Source organism: Bombina bombina, chromosome 3 (assembly GCF_027579735.1).
Source record: "Bombina bombina isolate aBomBom1 chromosome 3, aBomBom1.pri, whole genome shotgun sequence".
In the NCBI taxonomy this organism is placed as follows: Eukaryota; Metazoa; Chordata; class Amphibia; order Anura; family Bombinatoridae; genus Bombina; species Bombina bombina.
The window spans coordinates 638,843,503-638,865,147 of record NC_069501.1 but is presented as its reverse complement, the minus strand read 5'-3'; the positions used below and the strand labels follow the sequence as shown (position 1 = coordinate 638,865,147).

General features: G+C 31.0%; 1 protein-coding gene across 2 annotated transcripts in view; it reads left to right on the top strand.

Annotated features, from left to right (window-relative positions):
* The first annotated feature begins 7,102 nt into the window (after nucleotides 1–7,102).
* TBX4 (T-box transcription factor 4) overlaps nucleotides 7,103–21,645 on the top strand; it is a 365,695-nt gene continuing 351,152 nt past the window's right edge. Inside the window, exon 1 of one of the 2 annotated variants that reach the window (XM_053707346.1) lies at nucleotides 7,103–7,190. The gene's annotated coding sequence lies outside the window, so the exon portion shown is untranslated. Of the gene's footprint in view, nucleotides 7,191–11,415; nucleotides 11,726–21,645 lie in introns of those variants that run through there. The other variant, XM_053707345.1, reaches the window with a different exon arrangement.

The window sequence follows — 21,645 nt, the reverse complement described above, 5'->3', positions numbered from 1 at the left end:
TATGAGCCAATTTTGCCCTCAGTTTCCAAGCTGGTGGGTTTTGATAAAAGACCCCAAGGCGCCTAGCTGTTAGTGTATATGTCATAAAAATGATCTGGCAGATATTGCAGAGAGTAGTAGGAAATATGCAGACGGTTGAAGGATATTTAGCTTCGTTTGTTCACTAACTTGTGTTAACATCTTTAATTTAAATCAAATATATTACTTATTAAAACATATACACGAGTATATATATATGTATTATAAGACAAATTGTTTCTATCAATTGAAAGTAATGATGATGGATTTCTAATGGGACTTATTTAAATAAAAAACACCACTTTCTTTCCTGATCTATCAATAATTGCTGTAGAAAATAGGGTGGTACAATTTTTAGCCAGTAGATTGATTAAAGCATTTGATTTGCTTTGTAAAAATATAAAACAATACAAGGTAACCACGATTCTTGCCTAATGAAGGGGTTTCCTTAATAAATTACCTTAGTGCAATTGCCCAGTTTGCAACAGTTTCCCTCAATGATTACTAAAAGATTATAATATCTGTGTGAAGTCTGTGTATCAAGCAGTCTATCTTGTGAGTGTTGACAGTCTGATCGGACACCTCATTGTGGATTGTCCTGATCTTTTGAAAATATACAAAACATCCACTCACACTCTATAGATTTTTTAAATGTAATGCATCTCTTTAAAACCATACTAAGAAAGCAGGCTACTACATATGTGGCTTTTAAACCGAAGGAAATATATATTACAGTCAATAAATAATCAGAAACAAATCTATTAGGTACTGTTTTATGTATTACAATTTATTTGCATTTTTTTTTATAAAAAAAAGACAGTATTTAAGTGCTGCATTGGACCAAATGTTTTACATTAATCGTAATCAGAAATTATTTTTTTAATTTACACGTTAATATCTAAACACACACTCTCTCTCACACACACACACACAAACACACTGACATACGCACAAACACACATACACACTGACACACAAACACACTGACACACTCACACACACAAACACACATAAATACTGACACACACTCAAATTCACACATATTCACGTACATGCACACACCCGCACAGACGAACAAACACTCACACTTACACACACACATACACAAACACATACACACACACATACACACACTCTCACACACACACACATACATACATACACACATACACACACACACACATAAACACACACTCACAAACACACACATACACACACGCACACACTCATACACACTTACACACACACATACACACACACTCACAAACACACACATACACACACGCACACACTCATACACACTTACACACACACATACACACACACATACACACACACTCACAAACACACACATACACACACGCACACACTCATACACACATACACATACACACATATACGCACACACACATACACACATACACACACACATACACACATACTCACAAACACACACATACACACACGCACACACTCATACACACATACACACACACATATACGCACACACACATATACGCACACACACACATATACGCAAACACACATACACACGGACAACCAAACACACACACACTCACACACACATACACACACACACATATGTCAGCCTCAAGGCAGCAAGGAGCTAGAACCTTGACTAAAACTGAAATCTAGATTAAACGTTGAATACATTTCTGATTCCTTTTAATTCTTAAATATTAATATTTTCATACATATATCGAAGTATAGATGACAGGTACTCCTCGCACTAGTACTGTTTGGGGATTTAAATACTTATTCCCATCTGTTTTGAGTTACATTATTAAGTGTTTTGTATTTTGCTGATAAATAAAAAGCATAATAGTCTTTCCAAGAATGAACTGCCAGTCCTAGCTAAATCAAACCTACAATCATATGTACCTATAATTGGCATTGTGTAATAGTTTTCTGTTAAACCTAAACCAAACACAACATTTAAAAATATTTCCATCAAAATAACTCCAGTGAAATAAGTAAAATATGTAAACGAATTCTTACTTTGAATTAATTTTCTAAATTAATCTGATCATACAAACTTCGTCTCAACATTTGATAGATAATGTGCAAGTTGTGGTATTTATCAGCAGTAGGGACCATATTGATGCAGTTAAATAATTTTTGGCTTGAGGATAAAAAAAAAATTTAAATGTATTTTTCGATCCTTATTTAGGAATTTAAAAGGGAAAGTTCAAAGAAAAGACCCTTGACAGCTATTGTATGCTGTCACTTGCTATGTTTACATATCTTAAGTGTTTTAAACTTTTTTTTTAAGTAATGGTTTTCAAAGTCACTGTGCTTTTGAGTGTAGTGAATTTATATATTTTGTTTAAATAACAACAGTAGCAAAACGTGCACTATAAGTTCGCTTTAACTTTGTATACATTTTAAGTTAATAAAATTTTATTTAAGGGGCATCTGATTCTGAACTTGTCAATGAGGAAACAATAATAGCGTTATTTTCTAGTCTTTCTTTTTTTTCTTCATTTCTTTCCTACTTTAATTAAGCATTTGTGATCAGTACATACCCCCTCTTTGTTAACAAATTAGACACTCAAGTGACTTACCTACAATTCGAGTTAAGGACGCATATTATATTTTATATTACATATAATTTGTAGGTTGTTTTGAATACATCTAAGTCTGAAGAGTTGTTTGCAGCAAACGCATTATAACACCCTACAAACTGATGTAATGCACAACTGAAAATGCTAGATATCAGGTATATTAATAAATATGACATTTAAATTTGGTTTTATGTTAGTAAACTGACCTTTTCCCTTGCTTGTTTTTCTTTTAAATTATGCATTATATTATATAAACAATTCATAGAGAATTAAACATTTTTAAAGAATACACACACACACACACATGTCTGTGTGTGTATATTTGTGTGTGCGTAGGAATGTATGTATATATATATATATATATATATATACACACGTACGCATTTATATATATATATATATATATATTTAAACACACACATACTATACACACACAGTATGTATATAAATGTGTGCCTGTATATATATATATATATATATATATATATATATATATATATATATATATATATATATATATATATATATATTATATATATATATATATATATATATATATATATATATATATATATATATATATATATATATATATATATATATATACTCCTTTCAACTGCAACCAAGTTTAGATTTAACTAAAGCTTTATTTTCTATTGTCTAACCAATCGCCTTATATTATAAGAATCTGCAGTTAGCTCTCTTGTGCTATGTTGCATGGTGATGCAATTCCTTATGCACAACTTGAAATGTGCACTAAAACATCACGTTTACTAATAAAGGTGGCGTTTTTACGCAGTGAAATTGGGTTTTGTTTTAGTAAATTGACTTATTTCTCCTGGCTAGCACTTTAGTCCCCTTTTACTTGTTAATTACTTAAAGGAAGTCATACCTTCAAAACTTCCCTGGGTTACTTCACATGAAATGTCTGCTAGAAAGAGGAGGGACTTAAAAAAATGTTGTAAGAAAGTGGAATAAGCTATGATTACAAAATGAAAATAAAAAAGTGCAAAGAGTTTAAAGGAAACTTTATGGTCAAATCATTTGCAGTATAGGCTGCCATATACACGTGTTCAGCTAATATTTTTGATTTATTAATGCCCCTCAGTTATGCCATAAATATAATTTAGCCTTGTAAAACACGCAAAGGTCTTACTTTTGCGCTAGTTATATATACGATAATGCATTTCGTGCATCCTATATGCATTTGTATGTTGATCACATGGTGTTAATTAATATTTATTTTTAGAGAGCCACTCTAATCAGTCTGCTTATTGTAATTTGTTTTCTTTTGTTTTATGAATGATTGGATTTGAGAAAAAATAACATATTTTAAATGAATAATTTTGTTACATGGATACATTATATATATATATATATATATATATATATATATATATATATATATATATATATATATATATATATATATATATTAACTGAAACTATTAAAACGTTCAAGGCTCACGTGTTTCCTTCAAAATTGGAACCAGATTGAATCATGTAATGAAGCCAATTCCCCTTCAAAAACTATATAATCTATAAATTACAGTCTTTATCCTCCTTTCAAAACTTGAGTCCAAATTTTAGAATTTACACTAAAAGCATGTCTTTTAACCTGACCTATATTTGAGATAAGGTAAACCCTTAGGTCATAAATTGCTTTTCTTGTAGCCGTTTGTATTTAATGGTGCAGACATTGGGGCTTCATTGAGAAGATTTCCCTATCTTCACATCTTCACAGATTGTTACTGAGCGGTGACTGGGTAAAGATGGAATTTATTAAACCCTGCACTAAGCTCACTGTCCATCACTGAGCTCCTGAAAATGCTGTAAGTATAATAGCCAGGTGAGATGTGTAACTAACCAAAATAGCTTCAATCTAATCTACTCATATATATATAGAAAGAGAAAGATGCTGATTAGAAATAAAAGTTATGTGTTCGAATTTATATAAATCTCAAGCGATCAGCTCCAGATCAATTACAAATCGCACACTCGTATTTATTAATGTATTTGCGCAAATTATTAGTAATAATCAAATTAATTATAGCTATTACAAACAAAATAACTGAGTGTATCTGTCTCAAACAAATATTTATTAATAAAGTAAATACAATGCATAGTGCGTGATTAAAGATGTCTCATATCACCTTATTTGAATAACTACAGTTGCATCTGAGCATGAAATGTTTGACTTTGACTCTGTCCAGGTTTAGGCTTAACCTCATATTGGCAGTAAATCTGGTAATTGATCGATATATATGAGTGTTGTGTGGTGTGTGTGTGTGTAGGTGTGTGTGTATTTGCCTATATGTGTGTGTTTATGTGTGGTGGTGTGTGTGTGTTGTGTGTGTATGTATGTGTGGTGGTGTGTGTGTTGTGTGTCTATGTATGTGTGGTGGTGTGTGTGTTGTGTGTGTATGCATGTGTGGTGGTATGTGTGTGTATGTATGTGTGGTGGTGGTGTGTGTGTGTGTTGTGTGTGTGGTGGTGTGTGTGTTGTGTGTATGTATGTGTTGTGTGTGTTGTGTGTGTATGTATGTGTGGTGGTGTGTGTGTGTTGTGTGTATATGTATGTGTGGTGGTGTGTCTATGTATGTGTGGTGGTGTGTGTGTTGTGTGTGTATGCATGTGTGGTGGTGTGTGTGTTGTGTGTATGTATGTGTTGTGTGTGTTGTGTGTGTATGTAAGTGTGGTGGTGTGTGTGTTGTGTGTATATGTATGTGTGGTGGTGTGTGTATGCATGTGTGGTGGTGTGTGTTGTGTGTGTATGCATGTGTGGTGGTGTGTGTGTTGTGTGTATATGTATGTGTGGTGGTGTGTCTATGTATGTGTGGTGGTGTGTGTGTTGTGTGTGTATGCATGTGTGGTGGTGTGTGTGTTGTGTGTATGTATGTGTTGTGTGTGTTGTGTGTGTATGTATGTGTGGTGGTGTGTGTGTTGTGTGTATATGTATGTGTGGTGGTGTGTCTATGTATGTGTGGTGGTGTGTGTGTTGTGTGTGTATGCATGTGTGGTGGTGTGTGTGTTGTGTGTATGTATGTGTTGTGTGTGTATGTAAGTGTGGTGGTGTGTGTGTTGTGTGTATATGTATGTGTGGTGGTGTGTGTATGCATGTGTGGTGGTGTGTGTTGTGTGTGTATGCATGTGTGGTGGTGTGTGTGTTGTGTGTGTATGCATGTGTGGTGGTGTGTGTTGTGTGTGTATGTATGTGTGGTGGTGCTGTGTGTATAAAATTAAGAATTTAAAATCTTAAAAAATTGCAATATTGTAAATCTCTCCAACCCAATTCCCATACTGTTCAGTATTAATTGCTAAGTTTGATCGTTGATTGGTATTGATCAATTTTTAAACAATATACAGACAAATAACTACTAGGTATACAGAAAATGTTCGTGCGATAGACACTTCATCTATGTCCAAGACACCAACTTTTCTTATTCATCATATGAGTATTTTAATTGGTCACTTACTACAGGTATCCAATATTGTGTATATGTCATAGATACCAAGTACCAAAACCTTAAGAAAATATACAATACAAATAAAGATCGTGCTTTTTGGATGTTTTGGGAGATATAGCAGTTTATTCTCACAGATATAGTGTGTGTTTGATGTGAGCTACAGCCTCCTATAGATAGAGAGCCCAATGCCAAGCACCAACATCAGTGCAAAATAAAGCAGCAGAAATAGACCCAGAAAGACATCCACTCCAGCTGAACCAAATCAAACACTCACACGGACTTCCATGTTTGATCTTTGACTAATGGATACACAACACTTCCTAAAAATAAACATGACATTTTATTTTATAGAGCAAATTGTTTATTAATTTGTCCCTTACACAGAATGATCAAGCAGAATTAAGAAGTGTATGCTAACATCAATGTACCAGAACATTTTAAGCAGATGACTCAACCAAAGCTGCATATATTCATTTCAATTAAACAAAAATACAACCACCATATACGTCTGAACATTTGACATATACAATAAATAAGATAAACCACTGGGGGGGGGAAGAAACTTTCATTAAATTATTTCAATTATGTGCAAACATGGACAGATCTTCCAAAACTTTATTTAAAAAAACAATACAAAACACACACACATATGCACAGTTTATTAAAAAAAATATATACATTTATATGATTTATAATTATTTATTAATATATTTATTAATATATTTATATATTTATTTATTTATTTGTGTGGTTGCCTGTTTCCAGGGCATCTTACCAGGGCAGGAGAATTCTTCATTTTTAGTCCATGAAATACATGCTTGCCATGTGCCATATATTTTTTTTCCTGAATGGGAAAATGGTTCATTAAGAGGTTGACCCCAGTATACTTGTTTTGCTCCTGTTCCCAATTTCTGGATCACGTGACAGTGGGAGTGCGTTTGTTTTAAAATCACTTTCAAGAAAATCTGATAAAATCATGCCCATAAAGAATGAGTAGTTTTATAGCATTGTCTTTCTTAAACTTCTGGTATGCTGGAGAATTGGCCGCAATTGCAAATTCGACCTTAGGAGGAATTAACTTTAAAATCTCTCATACAGTGGATCTCCACTATAAGAGCTGGTAAGAATTATATTTGTTTTATTAAGTTCTGCAATACTTATACTGCAAAAATAATGCAAGACCTTTATAAATTGTAGATGCCTATATTTTGTCTTCACTATTGTCAGTTCACTACTCAGATGGTTTTAATTTTCTCTCTTCTGTATATATTCAACCCCAACCATAGTATGTTTTACTAATTACATCTCACAATTAAGTACATACAATGTTGGGTATTATATAGGGTTGAAAAACATCCCTCTATTCTATTCTTTCTAGATTAAGTTGGATATCTTTGTTTGTAAAAATGTATTCCAATTAATGTAGAGCAGTAGATTGATAAGAAACCTAATAGATTTATCTACATTGAGTTGCCTTTGTACAGATAACAGATACAGGTATATGTATGTATGCATGTCTCTCTCACTCTCTTTATATATATATATATATATATATATATATATATATATATATATATATATATATATATATATATATATATATATATATATATATATATTATGACTTATATATGTCTATTTAAATCTGTTTTCAGAAATTATTGATTGTTTAATTTTCCATACATAAGTTTGTGAGCTGTTGAGCATTATTTTATATTTTTTCCATGTTTTCTATTCAAAATTTACAAAACATGCTTTGTTTTTTTACATTTTATTTTAACTCAATGAGTTATTCAGCTAACATAGAACATGTGAACTATACCCAAATGAATTAATCCTTCTGCCGTTTAAAAAGTGTAAAGTTTGGGATTGGATTTAGATTGTTGGTAAACAGTCACTTTATTATCCAAATAATTACTTATTTAGTGTACATTGTTTCAAACTGTGTAAAAACAAGATAGTAATTTATTGTTATATTTATCTTGATAACTGCTTATAATCAACGGGTTTAAATCTAAATAGAAATAGTTTTTAACTTTAATTTTGACCAAACTATTAGAATCTGCAAGATTTTCTGTTATGTTAATATATGTAATACCTGAACATATCATTACAAATTGCGATTAAGAATTGATAATATGGTGGGTCAAAAGTTTCAGCTCCAAAGCTTTAAGACTAGGGAAGTTTATAAGTAAATTCTTGTATCAGTCTAATAATGTGCTAGGGGCTTGTTGTTGAATTCTTTTACACAGATCAGCTTGGTGGAATGACTATATCATCTAAAATAGGAGTATGTCTTGTATTTAGTTTGGTCTCTAGCTGTGCAGGACACTACTCTAGTATTTAAATATACACTGAGCACAAACTGCACTCAGTATTTTGCAGTACTTCTTTAGTAGTGTAGTAATATTCACTAGTATGACATTCCACAGACTTTCCAAAGTATTTATTTATGGCAGTCTAGATGCTTGGCTCATTAATAGCGTTTGGCACAAACTGAATAGTTTGCTTTGTTTGGCGATATATAGCCAACAGCACAGCCAGGCTATACCATTGTTTCTCCTTGCCTAAGAAGCCATCTTTTCAGCTACATATTTCAACTTTTCTGCCCCAAAAGTAAAACAACACATTTTATTTTAGGCGAAAACTACATAATTTATAATGGTTAATTATCAGTTTGCTCTAATCAGATTCCTAATAGCCAATTAATGGTCAAATATTGTCTCACTAAAAAGAAAAAAAAAAAAAAACCTCTTTCCACGGAAATAATATATAAGTACTACTGACGGCTATAATGCTATTGATGGTTACATTTAAAACTCAAGAGAGAGCATTATGTGCATGGAAAGCTGGTGTTGAATTTATTAAAAGTTATCCTTACACATTTAAGCCATTTTAGGCGTTTCATTTCTAAAATTTGAAATCTCTATATTATTTTTCTGATTATCTATGTATTTATGTATTTATCTATGTATTTATCTATGTAATCAACCAATCCCTTTCATGTATTGCATACATTTGTTAGTTCTCCTTCATATATATATATATATATATATATATATATATATATATATATATATATATATATATATATATATATATATATATATGTGTGTGTGTGTGTTTGTGTGTGTTTATATATATATATATATATATATATATAATTGAGACCCTAAGGGCCCTTGGATTTTTTTATTTTTTTTTATATATAAAATATGTTACCTTTTTTTAACACAAGATTTATTGATACGTCAGATCAAATCTACCCCTCCTCCTCACATAAATAATAAAGTATTTTAAAATACTGTCTATTAGAAGAGTATGGTCGAATTATTTTATATATTGTTTCATCTTAATGTTTGCTTTCATAATTTTTAGAAAATAGTGTCAATAGTTGTCAATAATGATTTAGCAGTAATGGGTGTGATTAGGTGTATCGTAGTGAGTCTTGCTCTAAATTATAATACTAATCTAACTATTATTATACATAAAACACATAAGTAATGGTAATTACAGATATGATTTTAAACTTAAGAAAACCATATTTTTATATTATAATAAATATATCTAGAAAAACAAATATTAAGCATTACTTTGTGGTATTTGATAATGTTATATCTAATATTTTGCACTTTTTTTAATGTCTTAAAATAATTTATAATCTGTGTTTGTCTGTAGCTACGTACAGTGCGCAATATGGCAAGGTTCAGTATAAACTCATACATCACAGACAAATCCTGTGTCCGGTGCCAAGATTTATAGCATTTGGATTTTATTATATATATATATATATGTACACACACATATATACACATACATTGAGCGCTTCACACACACACACACACATATATATATATATATATATATATATATATATATATATATATATATATATATATATATATATATATATATATATATATATATATATATATATATATATAATTTGTAGAATTTAAAAGCGGGAACAAAAATTAAACGGGCAATATTTGTTATGTTTATTTCAAAATACAATGTATTTTGTTGAGAAAAATAATCACCAAACTTTTACTGGACTGTTTTGATCCACCTTCATATAGTATGATTGACCAATTCCGTTTTTATGAATATTTTTTTTTTATGTTCTTGCATTATAAGTAAAAGATGCACTGTCTAAAAGCTTCTATGTAGTCGTTTAATCTATATACACATTTATCCGTCTGTCTAAAGTAACATCTTGTTCAGCACCCTTTGTATATAGTTCTGGAAACATTCCTATCCCTAATGCTATTTTATATGATATTCTCATAGCTTCTATTTGACCAAATATGGGATCATTATTATGTGTTTACCCTTCATCTTTACAAAAACTGTCTATCTCTCTCTATCTATCTATCTATCTATCTATCTATATATCTTTTTATCTGTCTGTCTATTTATCTACATCTCTATCTATCCATCTATCTCTCCGTCTCTCTGTCTGTCTATCGATCTCTCTATCTATCCATCATCTATCTATCACCTCTCTCTCTCTCTCTATATATATATATATATATATATATATATATATATACTGAATATATATATATATATACTGAATATATATATATATATATATATATATATATATATATATATATATATATATATATATATATACTAAATATATATATATATATATCAATCTATCTGTCTGTCTGTCTATCTATCTATCATCTATATATCTTTCTATCTATCAATCAATCAATCAATCAATCATCTATCATCTATCTGTGTATCATTTCTCTCTCAATATTTCTGTCTGTCTATCTATCATCTGTCTATCTATCTATAATATTGATGCCTGGTACCACGTGGTCATGTGCAGATTACTTACATATTTTTACACCTACCCATACAATTTGCTTAATCATAGTTTATGCTGACTTGGAGAAAAAAAAATGTACACCACATTTAAAGTAAATGTGATACTGGTAGTTCGGTTTACAAATTTGTGCCCCACTCTCCCACATGGCATTGTTAAGATTACCTGATGAAGGCTTTCCCTTGCAGACCTTGGGCATTTCTGAAATAATAAACACTCATATAGAAGTTATTAATTTAAATGGCCAGAAGTTCCTTTATGAAATAGGGAGGGGGTTATGAATATGAATCCCTGTAATGAAATTTTAAGGAATGGACCAAAACAGTTAAGTTTTCTGTGTATGATATTGCTGGAGCAGAGTCCTACTGGAACTGACTGACAGAAGCAACGTCAGCAGGAGGGGAAGGGGGGCTAAAGGGGAGGGAGAAAGAAGGCCAAAAATTCTATCTCCGAGAAACATTTTTAGAGAAGATCAAGGAAACGTTTCCGTGGGACCTGGGAATGTCTCCTCTCTGCTCTGTGTGATTTCTGGTCTCAGGATGGACCCTTTGGGAAGGCACCAGTGACCATTGCAGTGAATCTGCATCCACATCCTTGTAGCCACAGCTTGTAGCCATCCTTGGTCAGACCAAAACCGGGCAAAGGCTCAACTGGACCCTGACCCATCATCATCTCTGCCATCTTAGCAAGCAGAGACCCGGATATCTTATTCCCAGCTGTTCCCTGCGGGAAATGCTGCTTTCCCAATATTGGATACATTTAGCAAATCTATAACTGAAGTTTAAAACAAACTTCGAAACTCAGCAGCCAGTGTAAGTTTCTTCATGATTTTTAAACCTTCTTTTCTTGTTATTAATTTCCATCACTACTATACAGAGGGAGGTCAGCACTGCACAAATATAGTCAGTATATAGTATATGCAAACAAATACATACTTTTTGATGCCGTTAATATATATATATATATATATATATATATATATATATATATCAGAACACCCCAATTGCCATAGTCTGCACTAAATAGTGAGAGAAATTCTTACTACCAGTAATTGTACAGTTTGTGTCAAAATTCCCTGCCCCCATCCCACTACATTGCCATAAATTTAAAACTAAAGAAGTTTTGTCCTATAGCTGTCAGGCTCTGCATTGCTAGCTAGGCCTGGTTCTCCTCTCAGTCGCCACTTGAATACCTAGATTAACTCCCAGTTTCTCCTCTAGATAAGAAATACAATCTTCTTTCAAATTAAACACAGAATCTAAAATTCCGTTATCATAATCATAAAATGTTTGTTTTTTTTAAGCAAAGAAAAGAAAAAATAACAACTTTGGTTAAATTAATACAAAAATGCCTAGATTTAATATGTAAACAATCATTTTAATATTTATAATTCATTTTAATTGTTTCACTTTATTGTTACCTTCTTAATTTATATTTATCATATACACTATATTTTTTTTTCTCCAAATAATTAAAAAATGACCTTTAATATATTTAAAAGAAGTATTGGCGCTCATTATAAAAAGTTTCATCGTTCTTTAAGAAAATAAGAATAAATGTGACTATATGTTTAGAAAGAGAAATGCAACTTAAAAAGCAATGTTTATTAGCACAAGACGTATGATTGTTATTATCATTAAAGATGGATCAGATAGTAAAGAGTCATTAGCCTTACAGAGGTTCAGCTATCAACTAGGTGTCTGTTTGAATGACTTGAGGTGATGGCACTATTGTAAGTACTTGAAAGATGAGAACCAACCACTATACAAGTGATTATATGCTTCACTGACTAGACAAAATCTTTTTGCCCCTAGGCTTTAGGAATTGATACAGAAGACCTATGTTCTGTAATATATACATACAGACAGAGAACTAACTCAACTTTCTAAATATTTTTTATGATATATATATATATATATATATATATATATAAAATTTATTTTTCCTCAATCCCATTAATTTAAATATATCAAATCATATGTAGAAATACTGTTTGCTTAGTATGTGTGATTAGCAAATATTTTATATATTATTGATTTTGTAGAGTGCTAGGTATAATTTCTGTAATATCTTGAATTAACTAATTAAATGTGACACCTATAAAATATATATATTTGTAAATGTTTTAAAAATTTGGGTCTCTTTAATCTAAAACTAAAATTAATTATATCATTATATGTGTTTTCAAATTGTCATATTTTTTTTCTTACAGAAGACATGATTTTAAGCCTTACAATACCAATATTAAATCGCAAAATATTTACTAGCGAATACATTTTTATTTATAAAATGACATTTTTTATGTTATGATAAATTTGGAGCTGACAAAAGAGTTATTTTAGATATTGCCCTTTCCCAAGCGGAATGTTCTAAGTAAAGGACCAATACAGAAATAAGAAAATTTCTTAGACATATGATAAAGGTGACACACTTTTACCCCAACTAATAAGTCATTATAATAACCATAGTATTAGTTTTTAAATACGCAGTAATTGATAACTAAACAGACAAACATACAGGTATAAAAATTTTAAAACACACAAATATAACCTTTATATGTACCTTGTAAGAACAAGTGGTTTATATACTTATGTCGTCGAATGTGTAAATTGTTTGCATGGTATGGTAATATTAATATTGTAAAATACCTTTATGTATGTATGTATATAGCACAAACGTGTTACATTATTATATTATTATTTATTTTTTATGTTTACTTCACTACATTAGTTTAGTTTACACAACTGTTTGAGTAGAGGAAATATATATATTTTTTTTAGGATTACCCCTAAACACAATCTTGTATTCCTGTTCCTCTCTGTATATTTATTTGGCCTTCCATGTTGCTCTAATTAAAGGGATTATGTGAAGAATCTGCTTGCCTCTTCCAGATATGCGCCTGCCAGTGTTGTATTCTGCATATTGTCAACCTAAAATATGTTTTGCTCTCATACAACTGAAGCAATTTTCTTTAACCCAAAGGTGACACAAGTCACCTGTAAAAAAAGCACAAGATGATGGCTCTATCTCAGTGTTTTTCAACCAGTGTGCCGTGGCACACTAGTGTGCCGTGAGAGATCCTCAGGTGTGCCACGGCAGACTGACAACAGTGTGACATATTTTTTAAACTTTGCTTGTTTTTTACTCCCAGTGCAGGGGTAGTTTGTAGGAGGCATGGCATAACAGCACAATACATACAGTATGTGTGTGTTTGTGTGTATGTGTATATATATATATATGCTGTATTAGGTTACAATGTGTGATTTTTTTTAAATTTTGGGATGGTGGTGTGCCACAGGATTTTTTAATGTAAAAAAGTGTGCCACGGCAAAAAAAAGGTTAAAAATCACTGCTCTAGGTATTGCAATTGCTAACACGGCTGCCTGCAGAGGCCTTGCTTAAATCTAGAGAGCATATTGATTCAGTAAAGTCTATTTTGATGTGCAACAGGTCCTTCAGCCTTGCTGTCAGAGCTTATCTTTATTGATTTTTTTGCCAGCCTCTTCCCATGTATAAGTGGGGTCTCCTTTTATCTAAGTGAGCTTGCACTCAGACTGTTTATAAAAGCACATTTGTCTGTTCTTTAGTTATGTGCCTGACAAAATATTGTTTTTTGGTGAAAAGGAAATATAGGCACAACTACCTAATTGGTGCACAATTTACAAACCTATGTCCCTGTTTTAAATGGATATTCTTTTAACTAAGTGAGATTGAATTTTGACAATGTATGAAAAAAAGAAAGAAGAAAAAAAAAAAAAAAAGAAAAACACTTTTTTGTCCGTTCTCCAGTTAGATGCGTGACAAAATAATGTATTTGCTGACAATGAAATAAAAACAGACTGGACAAACAAGTGGTTCACAAACTATTACAAATCCAAAACACGTGGAAAATTTAATCTATATGCACATAACAATATATGCACACAGGAAATAAATTTGTTTACAACATGTAAGTGCATAAATTGTATCAGATTTTCTTGCATTATCTATGTATGTATACATGTATTTATGTATCTATGTATGTATCTATGTATGTATCTATGTATGTATGTATGTATGTATGTATGTATGTATGTATGTATGTATCTATCATCTATCTATCTATCTATCTATCTATCTATCTATCTATCTATCTATCTATCTATGTCCATCTCTCTATCCAATCATATTGACGTGCTGCTTAATATTAATATACCCTAAAAGTCAATTGATAACCCTCTACTAAGTATTTATAGTTTTTTCATCTTCTTATCCATTCTTGACATTTAAAAAAAAAAAAAAAAAATGTCTAATGGAAATGTAGTATTTGTAAATGATTCTGTTATTTCATTAAACCACACTATGTTCAAATGACTGTCTTAACAACATATACTATCTATCTATCTATTTTCTATCTATCTATCTAACTATCTATCTATCTATATATATATTTTTTTCTGGTAACATTATTTAGATAATTTAGAGTTTGTTATAAAATGCAGTTGTAACATTTATAACAGAGGGAACACGGATTTCAATGCAAGTCACAATATACACATCATTGGATCTGACTTGTGAGCTGTGTTTATGGACGATGAGGCGAACTTCCATCACACCCTGGTTAAGGAATCCTCTTCTAGTCACTTTCATATAAACAGAAATATACATTGAAGGGGATTCTTAAGGGTGATTGATCTAGTCTTTCATTCTTCTGACATTGAGAAAAGAAGCATTAGCAACACAAGCTATATACTGAAAATACAGACAGTTTTCAGTGGGGTTTTTTAATCCCAGTCTTTGGATGAACTGGTCACAAAACAAAATTTCCATCTGTCTTCTTATAATTTATTATGTTGTGATAGTTGCAGACTTTTCCCCTCCATAACCATAAATCTTAATTGAAAAACGCAATGATTACATATATTTTCTAGTGAAAAGAGTAAGGTCTGTAATCATGAAAGACAAGGTGAAGCTCATTAAATGCACTTTTGGGAGAGGACTTCAAGTTTGGGTAAAGTTTAAATCCTGCAGAGACCTGACTATTGTGAGAAATATTTACAAACCGCACACAACTTATTTGTGAAAAGCTACAGAATTTCACAACCTGATGTAAATGAGGTAGAAATCTGTAATTTGTGTATAAAGTGCAGAATAATGTGCAGTGGTCGTAGGTCTTTTATGTAATTCACATTGAATCCACATTCAATATGTATGCAATTAAACTAAATAATCATGATTTAAAGTCGTAACAAATACATTATATTACATATTACATTATTTTTTAATTCCCGTTACAGCCTCAAAAAAAAAAAAATACTATGGTTATTCTTACCCGTCTTGTCTTGATAAAAATTCCTACAAATATACATCAAATTAAAATATGAAGTCTTCTTGACATTCACATTTCAGCCTCAACACAATACTAATAGGATTTCATAAAAGTTTTAAGTACAGTAAATATATTTGAAATTGGAAACAATATATTAAGGCCACACCCCATACACATAGAGGGAAGTGTTTGAGAATTGCAATCCAATTAATTAATTAAAATTAAGCCAAATTCACTCAAAATAAAATCTATGTAGGGATAGCGTGTGCAAAAATTGGATTGGGTTCATGAAAAGGAAACTAATAGGTCACAGGTGAGCCAAGTTTTCATTGCAGTCAGCAGAAACACTCAGTCCTTGTTTCTAGCAGCTAAAGCTTATGGTTTGTGTCTAACACATACAAAAAACTGCATAGCTACATCTCAATTAACATCCCTACTTTTCACAAAATCTCAAATTTATTCAAATTCATGATTCTTGCAGCTTTATGGAATTTGATTAGGGGGGGGGTTCTACTCAATTTCAACTCAGATCAGTCTATTAATTCCATAGTTATATGTTTTTTTCGTACCTACAAGAAGTGTGTAAAATACACTTTTTAATACTAAAATGCACATTACACATTTTTTTCCCCAAAAGTTGTAACAGTTTCAGATTATTACAATATTTTTTTACTATGAATTGTTTTAATAGAATGTCTGTACCGTTATGATACTATTATTAATTAATTGAATACCATGTGGTTATTATTGTTTGTTAAGTCTAAGTGCAGAACTGGAAAACACATATTAATTTAAACATAAATTGTAAACAACTTGATATATGGGTATACATATATATATATATATATATATATATATATATATATATATATATATATATATATATATACAGAGCCAGTGCGCAAATAATACAATAAAAGTCACATAAGTAAAATCTAGTTATAAAAAAATCTGATACATATTATGTGTGACCCCTCCCTAGATTTACCAATGTTAGATTTTGCATTGTGCTTGTAGATTCATGAGTTAAAGCAGGTTTTGTCCAAATCCATTGAAAGCCTTAATACAATCACTTACCTCGTGAAAATATTACCTCTGTTTATAAAAGGTTTAGATAAATATATAGAGGTTTGATAGCCTTAATTATTATACAGATTGCAAACTGAGATTAGAAACTGAATTTAAGTGAAATTCCAGTTTTATATATTTGATGACTACAGATTGCAAAATTTACAAAAAAAGACGCATTTTATTTGCACCAAAGAGTGTGACACCAAAGAGTGTGACACCAAAGAGTGTGACACCAAAGAGTGTGATATTTTGAATTAATATCCCTGGAAAATGAAAAAAACAAGATGTATTTTTTTTACGTATTCCATTATAATTCAACCAAAAATATCTAACAGCCCAAAAAATAAAGCTTTTTTTCCCTATGTAATTCTGCAATCTATAATTATATTTCGGATAGTTTTTGTTTTTTTGCATATATCTTATATATGTAATTTTGAAATGGTAACGCCAGAAATAAATCCTTATATTCCATTGTGCAATTTACAAAATCATAATATTTCACAGTAAACTGTGTATTTTTTTTCAGAAAATGTTAACGTTTTATTTTTACTCTAGAAATCAATACATTTTCACATTTACAACAAATATTTGTATTGCGTTGTCAGAGCAAAAATATCATCACGATATCGTGCAACAACATTAAATATAATTTATTTGCTTATCAAAATATTTTTTCTTCTCGTATATTACATGAAAATATACATATATAACATTTATTCATTATTTATTATATATCCTCCCTTTAGTTATAAAAAGAACTATTACATCATTCGATGATTATGAATAGTGTTAATTGGCTTTTTCAGTCTGAGAATTTTATCTGATTATTGATATTGTGTCTAAAAGTAATTAACTAATTATAATATAATTACTTTCAATTTTTATTGATACATTATCTATCTATCTATCTATCTATCTATAATCTATCAATCTATCTATCTATCTATCTATCTATCTATCTATCATCTATCATCTATCTATCTATCTATCTATCTATCATCTATCTATCTATCTATCTATCTATCTATCTATCTATCTATCTATAATCTATCATCTATCTATCTATCTATATATCATCTATCTATCATCTATCTATCTATCTATCTATCTATCTATCTATCTATCTATCTATCTACCTATCTGTGTGTATATATCATCTTTCTTTCTTTCGTCCCATGCACTCAGTGCCCCCAGTTCAAGTTGCCCATGTGCTCTGTCCCACATACAAATATAGAACTGTGTATGGAACAGAAGAGGTTCTCAAACGCATTATAGAAAACAAATTGCTTTTTAAGCTTGATTATAACTACATACAAATAAACGTAGTATACACAAATAAATATACATTATTAGTACTTAAGAAATTGTTGCAAAATTCTCATCACATGCACAAATAAAAAGTATAATATATATATTATATCTGTGTGTGTTTGTTTTGTCAAATTATTGTTAGGGGTTGCATTCTATCTTGACACAAATACCTGTTTCTATCCTATTTTACACACATTTTTTAAACCCTAGATGCAGCAAGTAACCACCAGCTGCCAAACATTAGGACTAAAATTGGTTGGATTTAACTAGTTGGTAAGTCAGTTATTTATAGATAGTAGACTTACTTACTTTACTTCTATTTAATAATATTCATATTTGTATTTAATAACTTCTTTGAACAGACCTGGGCTATGGAATTTAGATTTTAAAGGTTGACTTTATAACTGAAATGCAATCAAAATTTAGCAGACTTTACCCACATCAGTGCATTTTCACACCAGTATGAATGGACACCTACAGCTGTTTCAAAATTCTGTGTTAAGTAATGTTTCTCAAACAAATAATTTTAAAAGTATACACCAGTTTGGAAGTAAATCCAAATGACTTGTTATTACAAACTCAAATTTGAAGTAAAATGGTTCTGTATTTTTTGAGTTGTTAAAACTTGACAATTTTCTGTATGGCATTGTTAATTGGAAAATTAAATTTTGTTATGTTTAATCATAAACATATTTATTCTGAAGATTGTTTGCACAGATACCTTGTTTGTTAACACATATCATCTGTGTCTATAATGGTCCAATAATTCTGCTTTTCGATGTGAATGTAAAAAAAGCAAAGTGCCCAAATAGTGCAGCTTGGCCTTGAACAGTATTTAAAGGTGTCAAATCAGTTTGTATTATTTTTTATTTTTTTTAATTGTGGCATATCAGTGCTCCGACTGAAAACTTCTAAGCTGACAAAGTGAATTAAAGCTCATGTGGTGCATTAAAGTCCAACGTTTGTGTAGTAAAATAATTGGCATAGGTTGCTTGTAAACACAAGGTTGTATCTATAATGATACAGGAGTACAATTCTATATGTGATGGCAATATATGTAATTTTTATAAAGGAGTTTAAAAGCATCCGTATAGCTCAATGATGTTATATTTATTAGTCATGTATTGGAGCCCATACCAATGTATGTCTAAAACCTGCATCTCAGATAGAATATTTGTATGTTTTTGTGGTTTATACATAGAAAGGTCTGTGTTTGAGTAAATTAAACTGACATTAAACACTAAATACATTTTATAAGCATAGTATTGAGGTTATTCCTCACCTCTCTCTATTAATGGGGGCCACCATGCTGAAATCTATATTTCCCTGCATGCCAGTGCTGATGTGTTTGCACATGTGCAGTGACTCTCCTTCTGATACCTGCAGTGTAACCTAAGGTTCCATAAAGGCAGCACCAATGATTAGAGGGAGGTACATGAAATGTATTTAGTGTTTTACATGTAAATAGCATATTATTGAGGTTATTCCCCACCTCCCTCTAGTTATGGGTGCCACCATTTGTCTTTCACTCCATTCCAGTGATGACCTGTTTGCAGATGTGCAGTAACTCTCATTCAGTGTTACCCAGGTTCCATAAAGGAAGCACCCATGATTAGAAGGAGGTGCATGGAATGTTAGTGTTTAGTGTCTGTTTAACTGCTTGGCTACAAGTATTTTTGGACAGTTGTGTGATATCTTTATTAAAACGTAGGGACCTGTTCATGTCAGAGTTTAGGTTCTCACTCAAATATGAAAAAACAGGGATATTTCTGGTCTCCCCTAATTGAAATTCAACGTTGTGCTTTGCCTTTCAAAATGTTTAATCTGTGATATTATATAAAGTGCTCCTGAACAAAATGGTAGTTATTTTTCTAAGTGATTGCAGGCCCTGTATTTGTCTATTTTAATTTCTTTTTAAATATGGTAAAGAAAAAAAAAATGTTAACATTTATACAGAGAAATAGCTGCAAATGTATGTTTGTTGACAAATGATAATGCAGTATGTACAGTATGTTCAAAAGCTAAAACAATTCTCAATTTCTGTACAGGGTTAATTCCCACAAGCACATAGGTTTATGCTGGGTCAAACTTCCACAGGTTTATTCAGAACAGTAGAACTATTCCAAAATAAATAATAATAAAAACAATACTTTTTGGATACAAACATAAAAAATATATACATTTTATGCTTAAAAAGATGTTTTATTATTATTATTATTATTATTATCGGTTATTTGTAGAGCGCCAACAGATTCCGCAGCGCTAAATGTTTTCAAATATTTATTTTAATATTTGCTTTCTTGTTACTAAATTTAAAAAGAAAACAAATGCATGCATATGGAAAGTTATGAGGGATAGTAAAGTAAAAATTAAACTTTCAGGATTCAGGTAGAGTAAGTCATTTAAAACAACTTTCCAGTTTACTTCTACTCTCTAATTTGCTTTGTTCTCATAGTATCCTTTGTTGAAAATCATACCTAGGTAGGCTCAGGAGCAGAAATACGCAAAGTGCTAGTTCCTGATTGGTGGTTACCCTTATATGCCTTTTGACATTGGCTCACCTGATGTGTTCAGCTAGTGCATCAGTGTAGTGCAGCCACAAATTTAAGAACCAGAAAGAAATTGCCTCTTTGCCTCTCCTCCACTTCAGTAGTGGCAAGACCAATCGCTCTGTTACACACTTGTTTTGGGTGACTGACATGAAAGTCTTCGTGCAATGTTAAATTCCGGCACGCACTGCTGCATCTGAAGTGGTGATTGCAGGGAGACAGGTTCTCTACTTGCGAACCGGTCCGCCTGCAATAATGGTACATTTTGCCCTAAATATCTGCCTGTGCTCCCTAGTGAAATAACCAAAAGTAAGTTATACCTTCAAAAACCAATGCACCATATTTCTATCCTCTGCCTGACTTCTGTTATCTCACATTTATTTTAAATTCCAGCACTAATGCTTATTGCACCTTCAGCAAGCAATGTTATACAGTAGTGTGGTCCAATGTTGGTTGATAATCACTTGAAAAATTCATCAGAAATAAGTGAGAG